This window comes from Vulpes vulpes, chromosome 8 (genome assembly GCF_048418805.1).
Source record: "Vulpes vulpes isolate BD-2025 chromosome 8, VulVul3, whole genome shotgun sequence".
NCBI lineage: Eukaryota > Metazoa > Chordata > Mammalia > Carnivora > Canidae > Vulpes > Vulpes vulpes.
Genome location: NC_132787.1, coordinates 49,451,390 through 49,463,844, shown reverse-complemented (window position 1 = coordinate 49,463,844; position 12,455 = coordinate 49,451,390). Strand labels below are relative to the sequence as shown.

The following is a 12,455-nucleotide window of genomic DNA, read 5'->3' as shown; positions in this document are numbered from 1 at the left end:
ACAGCCACACAGTTAGTTGGGGCATAGTGGTCTTGAATCTACTGTCCTCCTCCCCAACCCCCCTGCCCCAGCATACTGGTATTTTGGTTCCCAGCTCTCACAAGGTAGACAAACACCTCTCCAGTCTTCACAGGACTTGTGTCCTAATCTAGAATGGCTAGAGAAAGGTAGAGACTTCAAAATACCAGATGTGCACTGGCCAAACAAAACATAGCTGAGATACTCACACAAGTGTGTTGGGCCCCCAAATGCTCCTTCCTTTCTAAGCATTAGCCTTCTTGGCTCCAAAGATGATGCGCAAAGATTCCCAAGGATGTGGGGTTCCTCCTTGTTCCTTGTGTGTCTCTTCCCAGAACAGCTTTAAAAAACTGAGGCAAAATTCACATCACATAAAAGTGACCATTGTAAAGTGTGCAATTCAATGGCATTTAGTACATTCGCAATGCTGCACAACCACCACCGCTATCAAGTGCCCAACGTATGGCACGATCTTATCTTATATTTGGTAGATGTTTATCCCCTACACTGGATGCTTCATTTCTTGAGGCCACCGTCTGTGTCTGCCTCATGCACATAATCTGAGGATACCTGGTAAACATTCCACGCCCTGCATATCTTAGTTGAATAGAATCCCAGATACCCTCTTCCCATTTCTGTGCTGAGCAACACTTTAAAGGCTGGATTTGGCATCAGAATCTAGGCCTCCTTCCTACCATGTACCTTCATTATGCCACTGAATCAAAACAACAAGCTTCATGGTGAAAAAGACTCTATGTCCCATCTTCTTTGAAGACATTCTTTTCATCCTCTTTTTATCTGGCTGCACATTGCCCATGTGGATATTAATTTGCATCAAGCCATGGTTAAATTTTCAATGTGCCTCCAAATTTATATGCTATTTCTAAGCAAACTACCACAAATCTGAATATTGCAACTCATTAAATAATTAATTTTTCTAAGATGTCTTCCACTTTGGAGAACAGCAAATTTTATAAATACAGAAATATGAACTGAGGTCTTGCAAATGGATCTGGGTGATGTGTGTACATCTTCAGTATAGAATTAGAAAAAAATTAACATATTATGTTTTTTAAATCAATTTATGAGTCAAGAGGTTTACTTAAAAAAAGGCCCTAGCCTATTTGCATTTTTAAATAAATTATCAAATGGAAAATAAACCTTCCAATTACTCTTATGGAATGTTGTAGTCTCTAGAAATGCTATAAATTAAACCCATTCACCATAAGGTTTTCTGCATTACAATTCTGTGCAATTTACATGCTATGCAGATCGTGCTTTACTGAATACCATCTAACACATTTATTCTTCCTCAAAATTAGTTAAACACTGCCTTCTCTTCCATTCAATCAATCCTTCTGCGAGGACAGATGTAAGAACACTTGCCTGAAACGTGCTGTCGCTTCTTTGCCCCTCTTTGCCAAAACACACATGACTGGATGACGACAAAAAATCAGTGGGACCTTATTTGTAAAAAACCTAACTTAACATCTGGTTGATGCTCAAGGTGTGCTGGAGGATCACCCAAGTTTCCTGGAGGTGGAGGCAGGGACTTGGGACTGAACACCGATGTGTGGGGACTATATTCACTTATATGCCTATGAGTTGTTGTTTTTTTCTTAACGTTTGTGGGAGAAATGGACTTACTTCCAGAATTCCTTCCCTTCATCACATTGTAATCATCATCACTACCTACTGGTATTACTGGAAGAACTCTATTACGAAGATGTGTTGGAGGGCAGTCATTCTAAATCTCTGAGCTTCAATTACACTGCTTGATGGGAAGGCACTGGTATAAACAGAGGATTTTTATACCCTGAAGACTGGATATGCTGGGCTTATCAGCCATTTTGCTGAGAAACATAACATTGCCTTAGAGCTGGGCAAAATGAGAAATAGGTTTGACTTCTCTCAAGCAAGAGCTGCAGCAATCTGAAAGTTCTCTCTGCAGGAGTAATTTAAAATTTAAATCACATGAGTTAAACATCTAGATCATATCTTTAACTGAAAAATGAAGTTTACCTGGGAAAGTATCAGGGCCAACCAGGGTAAACCATTACCAGGAAGAAAATCTGTCAGAGATTTTGGGGACCTTGAAAAAGGTCCCAGAGCTCTGTTAGGAAGTAATCAATCCCATCATCAACAATTCTTATGTTGTAAGAACTGTAGAAGACATCGTCATCCCAAAGGCCCTCCTGGATTTCCTATTAATGGCTGTGAGGTCCCAGGGAAGGAAACTGACCGAAGGAGGAGAAGCCTGCAACAGGACTACACGTCTGGATGGTGGGACCTGGGAGAGACAGCATTTCATGGAGCCCATCTGTTTGTCCCATGCGATGAAACAAGTAGCAGGACTTAGCATAAATAACTGAGGCTCTAGAAACAGACAGGGGTTCAAGACCCAACTCTTCTGTTTGAACCTATTGAGCTTGGGGACGGTAAGCTACTGTTTTTCTTTTGATAAATGGACATGAGATTGCTACCCGTCTCACACAGTGGTTCAAGGTTTAAAGGCAATCAATCACACGTAATGACTGAAATTTGGAGCTTAGCAAGTGTTAACTATTGGTCACCTTATTCCCTCCTTACTTATCAGGACCAGGATGACCAACCTGGCTCACCTAACCAGGAAATGCCTCTCCTTCTCCTATACAAGTTCTTTGGAAGGGCCTTAGATGTATTCACAGGTCAAATATCTGAGCAGATTACAGATACAGGCCTAGACTCATTTTTGAAGTGTGCTTGGTTTTACAACTGGGGTAGTGCTTCAATGCACAGACAACGCTCCTTTGGTACTAACAGATTTATAGGAGGTTGATATCTGGGGCATCTGAGTGGCTCAGTGGTTGAGCATCTGCTTTAGGATCAGATCATGATCCCGGGGTCCTGGGATTGAGTTCTGCGTCAGGCTCCCTGTATAGAGCCTGCTTCTCCCTCTGCCTGTGTCTCTGCCTCTCTGTGTGTGTCTCTCATGAATAAATAAATAAATAAATAAATAAATCTTAAAAAAAAAAAAAGAGGTTGATATCTCTGCTCTGTATCTATAAATCTCTGACAGATTTTCTTCCTGGTAATGGTTTGCCCTGGTTGGCCCTGATACTTTCCCAGGTAAACTTCGTTTTTCAGTTAAAGATATGATCTAGATGTTTAACTCATGTGATAAATTTTTACAGTAAGGGTCCTTGAAGGATCCTGCCTCCCCACACTCAGGCCTTTGGATGGTACCCTCCAATACTGACCCTGGATTTGGTCATATGACTTGCTTGGCCAAGGGAATATTAGCAAATTTGATACAAGCAGATGACTGAAGCAGGGTAGGCTTGACTCTCTTGCTGCTGGGAACTCTCCCTGTACCATGTGAGGAAACCTAGGCTGGCCTGCTGGAGACAGTGACTTAGCCCACAGCCAGCACAACCTCCATACATATGAGTGGTGCTTCTTAGACTATCAGATCCTACCTGAGATGCCCGTTGATTGCAGCCACATGAACAGCCCCAGGCAAAAGAAGCCTCAGAAGAGACTAGCAGAGACCAGCTGAGACCAGCCCTAATTGCCAACTTGCAGAACAATGAACAAATAAATTGGTGGTTGTTTCAAGCCACTAGATGCTGGCATGGCTTGTTAAGGCAAGAGATAACTAATACAACACATTAAAATTTATAAATAAGGTGGCAGACATTTTTGTCCTCTTTTCTGTGTTTCTAGCCAAGGCAAGAGAGAATAAAGCATCTTACTAGGTGACAAAAGAATGTGACTCATAAATGGCAAATCCAGGGAGTTCACTTAACCATTCTAGTTGATTCTGGATGAATGAGAATAGAAGTGGGTCCATGTAATTTTTCAAAAAGTACGGTGACAGAACCTTAACTGAACAAAGTGAGAATTTCTGAATGGCAGGAGGGAGATTTGCTGGCCAGGAGGACATGCTGTGCTCCTGGGAGTAACTGTGACATCGCGCTGTGTGTCGCAGCACTGATTCTTGCCCCTGACAGTCAACATGCATGGTCACACAGGCATTTCCAACAGTTTTTGAGGAACATTGATTTTCAGCTGACAAATGGATGTCATTGAGTGGTTGAGTCAAATCCGGGGATATGGTTGAGGGGTATGGATGCATTATCTCTATTGATGACCAGGAGGCAAGTGGGAAATTAACACCAAGGGTCCGAAGGATGCAAAATAATGATGATAATGATGAAAGGCAAAAGAAATAGAATGTATTCGGAACAGAGAGGTAGTAAAGTGTCTGACTTGCATGTGGTTCTGGCCGGACATCCAGATGAAAAATAAACAACAGGACAAGTGTCTCAAACAAGAAACACAAGCAATGTGGGAAAGCAGCTGTGTTCTCAGGTTAAGGTAGCACCAAAATTGTCAGGAAGGTGGGTGAGCGAGGTGGGGAAGTAAATAAGACTTTTCAGGATTCACTGGGGAAGCTAAGGCTCCATTAACCTCCTCACAGGAACCAGAAAGAAATCTTTGTTAAATACTTTGTTCTGAAGAAGACACTGCGAGGGTCTGAGTGTGACGCCAGTAGTAAGGAAGGAGACCGGGGCACCAATGGGGAAACACAAGGCATCCTTCACCTTTCCTCAAACCACTGCCAAGTCTAATTACGTTTTTTTCTACCAGGGACAACTCCTCCAAGTGGGGGCAGGTTTTACCTAGGGGGGTCCACAGGCTATTTTAAAATTTTAATTCAAAGACTACACACAAATGGTAGCAAGGCCACTTACTGTTCCCCCTTCCCCACCCCCACTCAGGATTTAGTCCCCCTGCTTTGCACATCACACCTCAGCCGTGCTCGAGGCAGCTGCCTCTCCTCTCCACACAGGCCTTGTACTTGGAGTGATGCGCTGGCTCCCACGCTTGGCTCCGTGGCTCAGGCACATGACCTAGGTTAAGCCACAGGTACCTTCTAGCTGCAAGGATGGTCATGTGACCCTGGTACAGTCAGTGAAATGCCATAAGACTTTGGGGTTGGGGTGTGCCCTGCCATTTTCCCCAATGTGCCCTCATGGCAGGCAGCCACGTAAGGTGCACCCCTGAGGTCTGAATCTAGGGGCACCCAGGGGCTCGTGGGTAAGCATCTGCCTTTGGTTCAGGTCATGATCCTGGGGTCCTGAGATCAAGTCCCACATTAGACCCCCCGCAAAGAGCCTGCTTCTCCTTCTGCCTGTGTCTCTGTGTGTGTGTGTCTCTCATGAATAAATAAAATCCTAAAAAGAGAAAGAGAGAGAGAGAGAGAGAGAGAGAGAGAGATCTGAATCCAGACACCTCTGAAACCATGCTTGCCCCATGGAGGTTTCATTTCTAGAAGCCAACAAATCCCATTTTTGCTTATGTCACTTTATATTAGATCTTATGTCACTCACAACCAAGAAAGTACTAACTATGCATCACTTATCAGATTTTTAATCTATAAAATAGAGGAATTCTGTTAGAGGGTGATATCTATCAGCAGCTTATGTATCATCTTGGCTTTAAGAGAAAAACCTTGGCTTTAAGAGGAGAAGCCTTATAATATTCCAAAGCAAAACAGGTATTTCCAGATAAACTGCATCCCATACTTGTAATCAGTTCAATAAAATTTATAAAGTGCCCATCGTACTCTAAGTATATGTTATTTCTTCCTCTCTGCATCACTGTGGAGGGTAAATGCATACATCACACGGAATGCCATTTACATCACAGTTGGAAACGTGCCCCTTGAGCACACTATTGCCACGGTGATTAGAATCTAGCCGCACATTAGAAATGACAAACACCCACCATTTGCTTCAACGTGGATGGAACTGGAGGGTATTATGCTGAGTGAAGTAAGTCAATCGGAGAAGGACAAACAGTGTATGTTCTCATTCATTTGGGGAATATAAATAATAGTGAAAGGGAATATAAGGGAAGGGAGAAGAAATGAGTGGGAAATATCAGGAAGGGAGACAGAACATGAAGACTCCTAACTCTGGGAAACGAACTAGGGGTGATGGAAGGGGAGGAGGGCAGGGGGTGGGGGTGAATGGGTGACGGGCACTGAGGGGGTCACTTGACGGGATGAGCACTGGGTGTTATTCTGTATGTTGGTAAATTGAACACCAATAAAAATAAATTTATTATTAAAAAAAAAAAAGAATCTAGCCACAGAAAAAAACAGTGAAAGTGAGCAAACTGCGTTCTCATCTTTCAAATAGCATCTGTTGGACCTGTGTGCATGGGGTCTATACCTTTATAAATATTGCCCGACACTGTCTGTAACTAGAGTCACGCAGGCCTAAAATCTTGTCCTGCCAATTTTCTATTACTGTGAAAGTCCTGGGAATGCTTGGCAGCAACGAAGTACGAAAAAACGCCAAGGAAATGAATGGCTCTGGGCTGTGCTGCTGAAACACATCCGCTAATATTTAAAGTTCATGTCACAGGACATCACTCAGCTGCTGACCGAGCTGTGAGGGCTGGGCCTGCTGGGGGGTCAGACCAGGGCTCCAGGTTCCCTCAGTTGGATTTTTATTTCTTCCTACTGTCTCCCTCCCTCCTTCTGCCCTCTCCCTTTCCTCAACCCCAGGTTTCTGGGATTAATTGAGAATGTTGTTCAGGAGATATCAGAAAAAGTTTGTACAAATGGTGCCGGTTAGGGTTTGTCGGGGCGTATTTCATGCTTCTTGGGGTAAAGAAACCCAAATGTACTAAATACACATGTCTTGTTTAGAATAATCATGTGAGGTCTGCATATCTTGGCCTGGAAATCCCTAGTATTCATCGTTTTGGAGGGCAACCTCACCGGCCTGGTGCTGTGTCCTCAGGGTCACACCCAAGAGCAGGGGTCTGAGTCCCCCCAGGCCTACAGGCCCTCGGATGACATCAGAGCAGACTCAGTGTAGAGGACACCCAGGCTGACCTACCTGAGGGCCCTTGGCATGTGCTCTGTGCTATCTGTCGTCCCTAGGGGCATCAGGACACACCGGGGACCTCCACACCGAGGGTAGGGGCCCGGTCCTCCTTGGGCATGGGCTCATTCATGTCCTGCTTCCTGCCTGCTCTATGCTCAGTTTCTCCACGGCCACGTGGCCACCTGCTGAGAACCCACCAGGTGCAGGGCACTGAGAGATGCACTGGAGGTAGTTACCTGCCACTCCGCCTCTCCTTATCCGTGCCCAACAAGCACCTGTCACATGAAACGTCGTACCTACTGGACCCAACAGCCCGGATGACAGCGGCAGCCAGAGCCACAGCGACCGGCCCTCCTGTCTCCCTGCTTTATTGGGCCCCTCAAGGGAAAGCCTCAGTCATCAGAGGCCCCTGGGTGGCTCACCCGTGGAGCATCTGCTTTTCGCCCAGGGCGTGATCCCGGGGTCCCGGGATCGAGTCCCGCATCGGGCTCCCGCGGGGAGCCTGCTTCTCCCTCTGCCTGTGTCTCTGCCTCTCTGTATCTCTCACATTATTTATGAATAAATAAATGAAATCTTTAAAAACCAAAAACCAAAAGCCCCTCAGTCATCATTCTCAGTTCCTTGCTCACCAGATGCTACGGTCGGCCACATCCTCCTTATGCTGCCTCTTATCATCTGACCACCCTGGCCCTCACCCAGCCGTTGCCCAGGCCCTTAAAAGCTCCTGGCATCTCTTCCCCAGGCGTCTCCAGCTAGACTTCATTCATGCGCTGCCCTCAGAGTTAATTTTCTGCAGTTCCCATAGATGGTGTCGCCTGGTGAGCGAGAGCCTCCCCTGGCCTCCTCCCTCCCTCCCCGATGCGCTCCTGCTCCCCCTCGCTCCCTGCCACCACCAGCTCCTCCCACCTGGCCGCTCCCTACTTCCGGCCTCCTGGCCTGGGGCCCCTGGGCGCAGGGAGCCTCCCACCTCCCCGCTCCGGGCCACGTGGGGTCTGGACGTGGGGCTGCCTGTTCCTCAAAAGGCTTCCTCTGTCTTCTCTCCTTGGAGGGGCTTGTGTTTGCTACTCACCCTGGATTCAAGAGTTAGCTCACGGGTCACTCTGTGAGGCCTGCCCTGGCTTCTCTGGAGAATCGGTGCCCACCCCACCCCCCCACCCCCACCCCGCCAGCTCCCAGAATCCAGAATCCGTGAGTCCAGCCCATTCCATACCCTAGGGTGATGCTTGTGATGCTTGTTTACGTGGTGACCTAGGCCACCAGCCGGGAGCTGCCTGACGCAAAGGCTTCCTCCTCTAGGTGAAGTACAGGGTGAGCTCTAGCCACCGCCCTCCCCCGAAAGGTGCAATAAAGTGTACACGGGGAGCACTAACCAGCGGTGGATGAGTCTAAACAGAGGTTGCTGAGTGGTGCACTCTTCCTGACTTGGGAGAAAGGAAACACGGTTTGAGAATGGAAGTCAAGGAAGGACTGGATTTGGGTCTTGGGAAGCTGCCATTCAGTGGGTAGGGAGCAAGGAGACTCAGGACGAAAGGGAAAGAGAAACATGAGCCAAGGTACAAAAGCAAGAAAGCACAGGGCATGCTCAGGGCCGGAAGGGGAAGAAGGGGCCAGAGGGGTGGGACCAGGCTCTGAAGGCCCAGGAGCAGCAGGCTCAAGGGCATGGACCCCGTCCAGCAGGCAACTGAACGATCTTGGCCGAGGGAGTAAGTGTGGAAAATGATACGCTAGGATCAATTAGCGGGTGATGTGCTGGACAATGGTATGACTCGAGTCAGAAAAACAAGTTCAGAGGCTCTTTCACAATCCAGTTCTGAGGGAAGGAGGCCTTGCCCGTGGTCGTGACAAAAGGAATTAGAGAGCTATCTGGGGACAGAAGTGAATGGCTAGAGTGACTCCTTACTAGAAAGGAAAAGATAGATGGCCCAGAAATTTCAAGCCCCCAAACAGTAACTTTGACAAATGGGATTGTTAGTGCAAGGGCTGTAATTTGACAGGAGATCGTGGATTTTTTTGTTTGAGACTTGTTACGTGTGAGAGAACTGTGGGGTCCCTCAAAAGAAGTGCCCAGCAGGGAGCTGGAGATTAAAGACAATATTGTGTGGTATGGCCGAGAGCATAGGTCTAGCTGGACTGGGTTTGGATCCTTGTCACATTACTTATTAGAAGGGTGATCTGAGGTCTCAGTTTTCTCATGTGTAAGATGGATACAATTATAGTGCTGACCTCATTGGGTTCTTGGGAAGATAAATGAAATAATTATATGTAAAAGTCCCCAAAACACCATGTCTGGCACCTGGTAAGGGCTCAATAAGTATTGGCTATTATCATTAATAGCGAAAATAGAGAAAAAATTTTTTAGAAATTATTTATTAGTTATGCAAGGTAAATAATAATATTATTATCCCATTTTCGAGTGAAAAAAATAAGTCAGTAAAGTTAGTATCACATACCTAATAGGTAGCAGAGCCAAAGCTGAAATCTGGATTTTCTGTGCCAAATCCCATGATTTAAATGAGTGGGGGTGGGGCGGAAGGCAGGACAGGGCATGGGGTGGGGTGGGGTGGGGTGGGTGAGAGCTGCAGGAGGCCAGTCACACAACCTCCAAGCACCACCAAGTATCAGGATTGGGTTTTAATGTAAGGTCCTTATTGTCTCAGTGACAATCCTATGTGAACTATACCAAAGCCGTCAATCCAGCAGAGTAATCAATTCTTAGAGAAGGGGGTCCTTAAAGGTGATGAAGTCTCCACCAAGTGGTCTGTTTGCTTAGGTTGTCTAATGCCCACTTCCACCTACCAACCTTGCAAGGTTCTGGTACATCGTCAGAGACAGGCTTTCTCCTTTCATTTATAACACAGATTGCTAATAACAGTCTGATACCTGTCAGCAGGAATCTCACCCAGCTGGCACGGCTGCCCATAAATCTCACATTTCAAGTGATTCCTCCAACATTATAAAGATTGGGAAATTGTGTTGAGGATGAAATCGACAATGAGTTTCTGCCTGGTAGCTGGGAAAATGATTATTGCTGACCCCTTTCTGTCTTTGAATTACTGCTTAGCTTTCTGTCTGGACATATGGAAAGAAGAACTCTTTGGGGAACGCTGCCAGATAAAGCTGGCTTACCTTGGATTCCTGAACGGATGGTATGTCTAAGAATAGACTCCAAAGGGAGATGCAGGAGAGCTGAGTGGAACTATAAGAATTGGGCATTTTGTTCACTTTTTCCCCATAACTCCTCTGACTTAAGAAGTGAATAAATTCATGGCATAATGCCACAGAGAATGAATAGTAAAGAGCACTGGAGAAAGGACAGACTCTTGAGAAGGCTCTATTGTCAAAGGAATGCAAGAAATGAGATGGCTAGATCATATCCTTCCACTCAGGCACCAAGGTAGGAGACGGGACTGGTGGTTTTATGAGAGGTGGAGACGGGACATTTCAAATTCTAATCCTACCTTGGAATGCTGATTCCATCATGGCCAAGGGCATTTTTTATTATTTCCATGCCTCTTTTCCCACATCTATAAAAAGGAGTTAATCAAGGGTGTTGCTGAGGTTTAATTAGTTAATACTGTAGAGTGCTTTGAAGATGAAAAGAAGATTATAAATACAGGTCAGTTCTCTTTTAAGAAGCACAGGTTGAAGTTAAGATGTAACAAATCATATGTCCCAGAATAGCTGGGGGCAAATGAAGGTGGTTTGGCTTTGATAGGTAACTTTCCCTGACATTACTCAGACATTGCAGCTGGGCAAAGACAAATGATGTCACCCTGTTTCCAAGCTTTTCAGAATTTTGTTGAGAGAAACGGAGAGGAAATAGTTGGTCTCCATCAGGAGAATGAGGAAATCCAAAGAAAAATAAAAAAGGATGCAAGTATTTGTAGTGAGTCTCCACTTCTCTGACCCCACACCCTGCAGGATAATCTGAACTCAAAGTGAGCCTAGAGCCAGGAGCCATATACACATAAATCGGCTTCCCTCAGATCAGAGTTCTAGGAGTGGTGTTGTTGAAAACAGACAATGGAGAGGAGTAAGTGGAAAGAGGCGGTGGCGTGGCGTAGGCCAAGTCTCAGGGTGGCCTCAACTGTCAAGCTGTGTGATGCTGAGCAAATTACTTTACTTATGGAAACTTGCTTCTTCTTCTGTGAGATGGGCATCATTCCTTCCTCCTAGGATACTATGAGGAGAAACTGAAGTCATTGGTATGAAGTGTTGATATAATTGGTATGGCATATAGTTCCTCTCTGTCTTTTTACAATTACTTTCACCCGATGTCTCTTCTTCCTTCAGCCCAGACTGGCTTTTTTCAGAAGCTTCTTAAATGCCAATATGCTAGATTATTGTTTTCAATTCTAAACTGTTGGGGCTGCTCTATGTACTTTCCATGTTTTCACTGGAGAATCTAAGAGCTCATTCCTACTCTGAAACAGCATTCCAGGAAGGAGACTGTTTCAGCCAAGGTTGTTTCAAGGAGAAAGTCAAGTAGAACACACACACACACACACACACACACACACACGTGCATGTGCATGCCCTAGATTATTTTTTAAATCCCAGATCTCAATGCAGCTGTCTTTCTATGCCACTGTCTTGCAACTGACATCCTGTTATTAAATTCCTGAGAATGAAGGCTCTCTGAAAACATAACCCACAATAAAAGGGAAAAGCCTGGGACTGCCAGGTATGTGCTCTTCAGACTGTATCTTTTGTCAAAATGACTGAAGCCCTCTTCACTTCACTATTTTGAAGTGACAGAGCCCAAGTTGGCATTCCTGTAGGGTTTTGGGGAGGTAGCTTGTGTTCCCAACAAATCCCAACCAAAAGTCCTCACTGAGATCCACAGGTACCTAAAATGGTTAGGACTAGGGGTGCAGGATAGGGGAATTTAGAGATTACAAAGGTGTCTCCATTCCCCTATTTCATTGGCACAGACACCAAGTTCCAGGCTCCCAAGAGATGCATATACAAAAGATGTTGGAATCAGGTAAATATCACTGGGTTCTCCACCCATTCATGGGCCAATCTATCAATGCCTGACCACTGCTGCAGGAAAACATCACCAAGATTTACAGTTATAGCTACCTGGATTTCTAAAAAGCACAAAAGAACACCTTAAAAATTAAACTTCAAAAAAAAAATGGACTTCAAATTAGGGATGGTGAATTGGGTGAGTCCTGGAAGTGGTAAGGACAGTGGGATATGAATGTTGGGATGGATTATGGATTGTAGTGCCTGGCTTGTGGGAGTCACTCAAGTGAAAGCAGCATGGAATCACTGGTCTCTCCTCTCCTTTCCTGACTCTTTTCAATGACATCATGAACACCATTGGCATTGGCATCTTTTGGTATAGAGGACAAGGAGATGAACTGATAAGCAAAGATAGGTGTACATTTTATAGTTTGCATATACCCTCAGTGTTGGGCCATAACTAATTTTGCCAAATGTGAACCTGCTGCAGCTTGATTTATAAAAGTATTAATTTCAGAGGGAAGACCAAGTGCTGACTTCGCTAGTATCACCCCACCTGTTAAAGTTACAGGGTGTAAGCAG

The 12,455-nt window shown here is 45.4% G+C and overlaps 1 long non-coding RNA gene across 1 annotated transcript in view; it reads right to left on the bottom strand.

The window, feature by feature from the left end:
• Positions 1-235: 235 nt before the first annotated feature.
• Positions 236-12,455, bottom strand: part of LOC140599831 (uncharacterized) — a 38,106-nt gene continuing 25,886 nt past the window's right edge. The window contains exon 4 of the long non-coding RNA XR_012002819.1: positions 236-368. This is a non-coding gene — a long non-coding RNA (uncharacterized lncRNA). The remainder of the gene's footprint in view (positions 369-12,455) is intronic.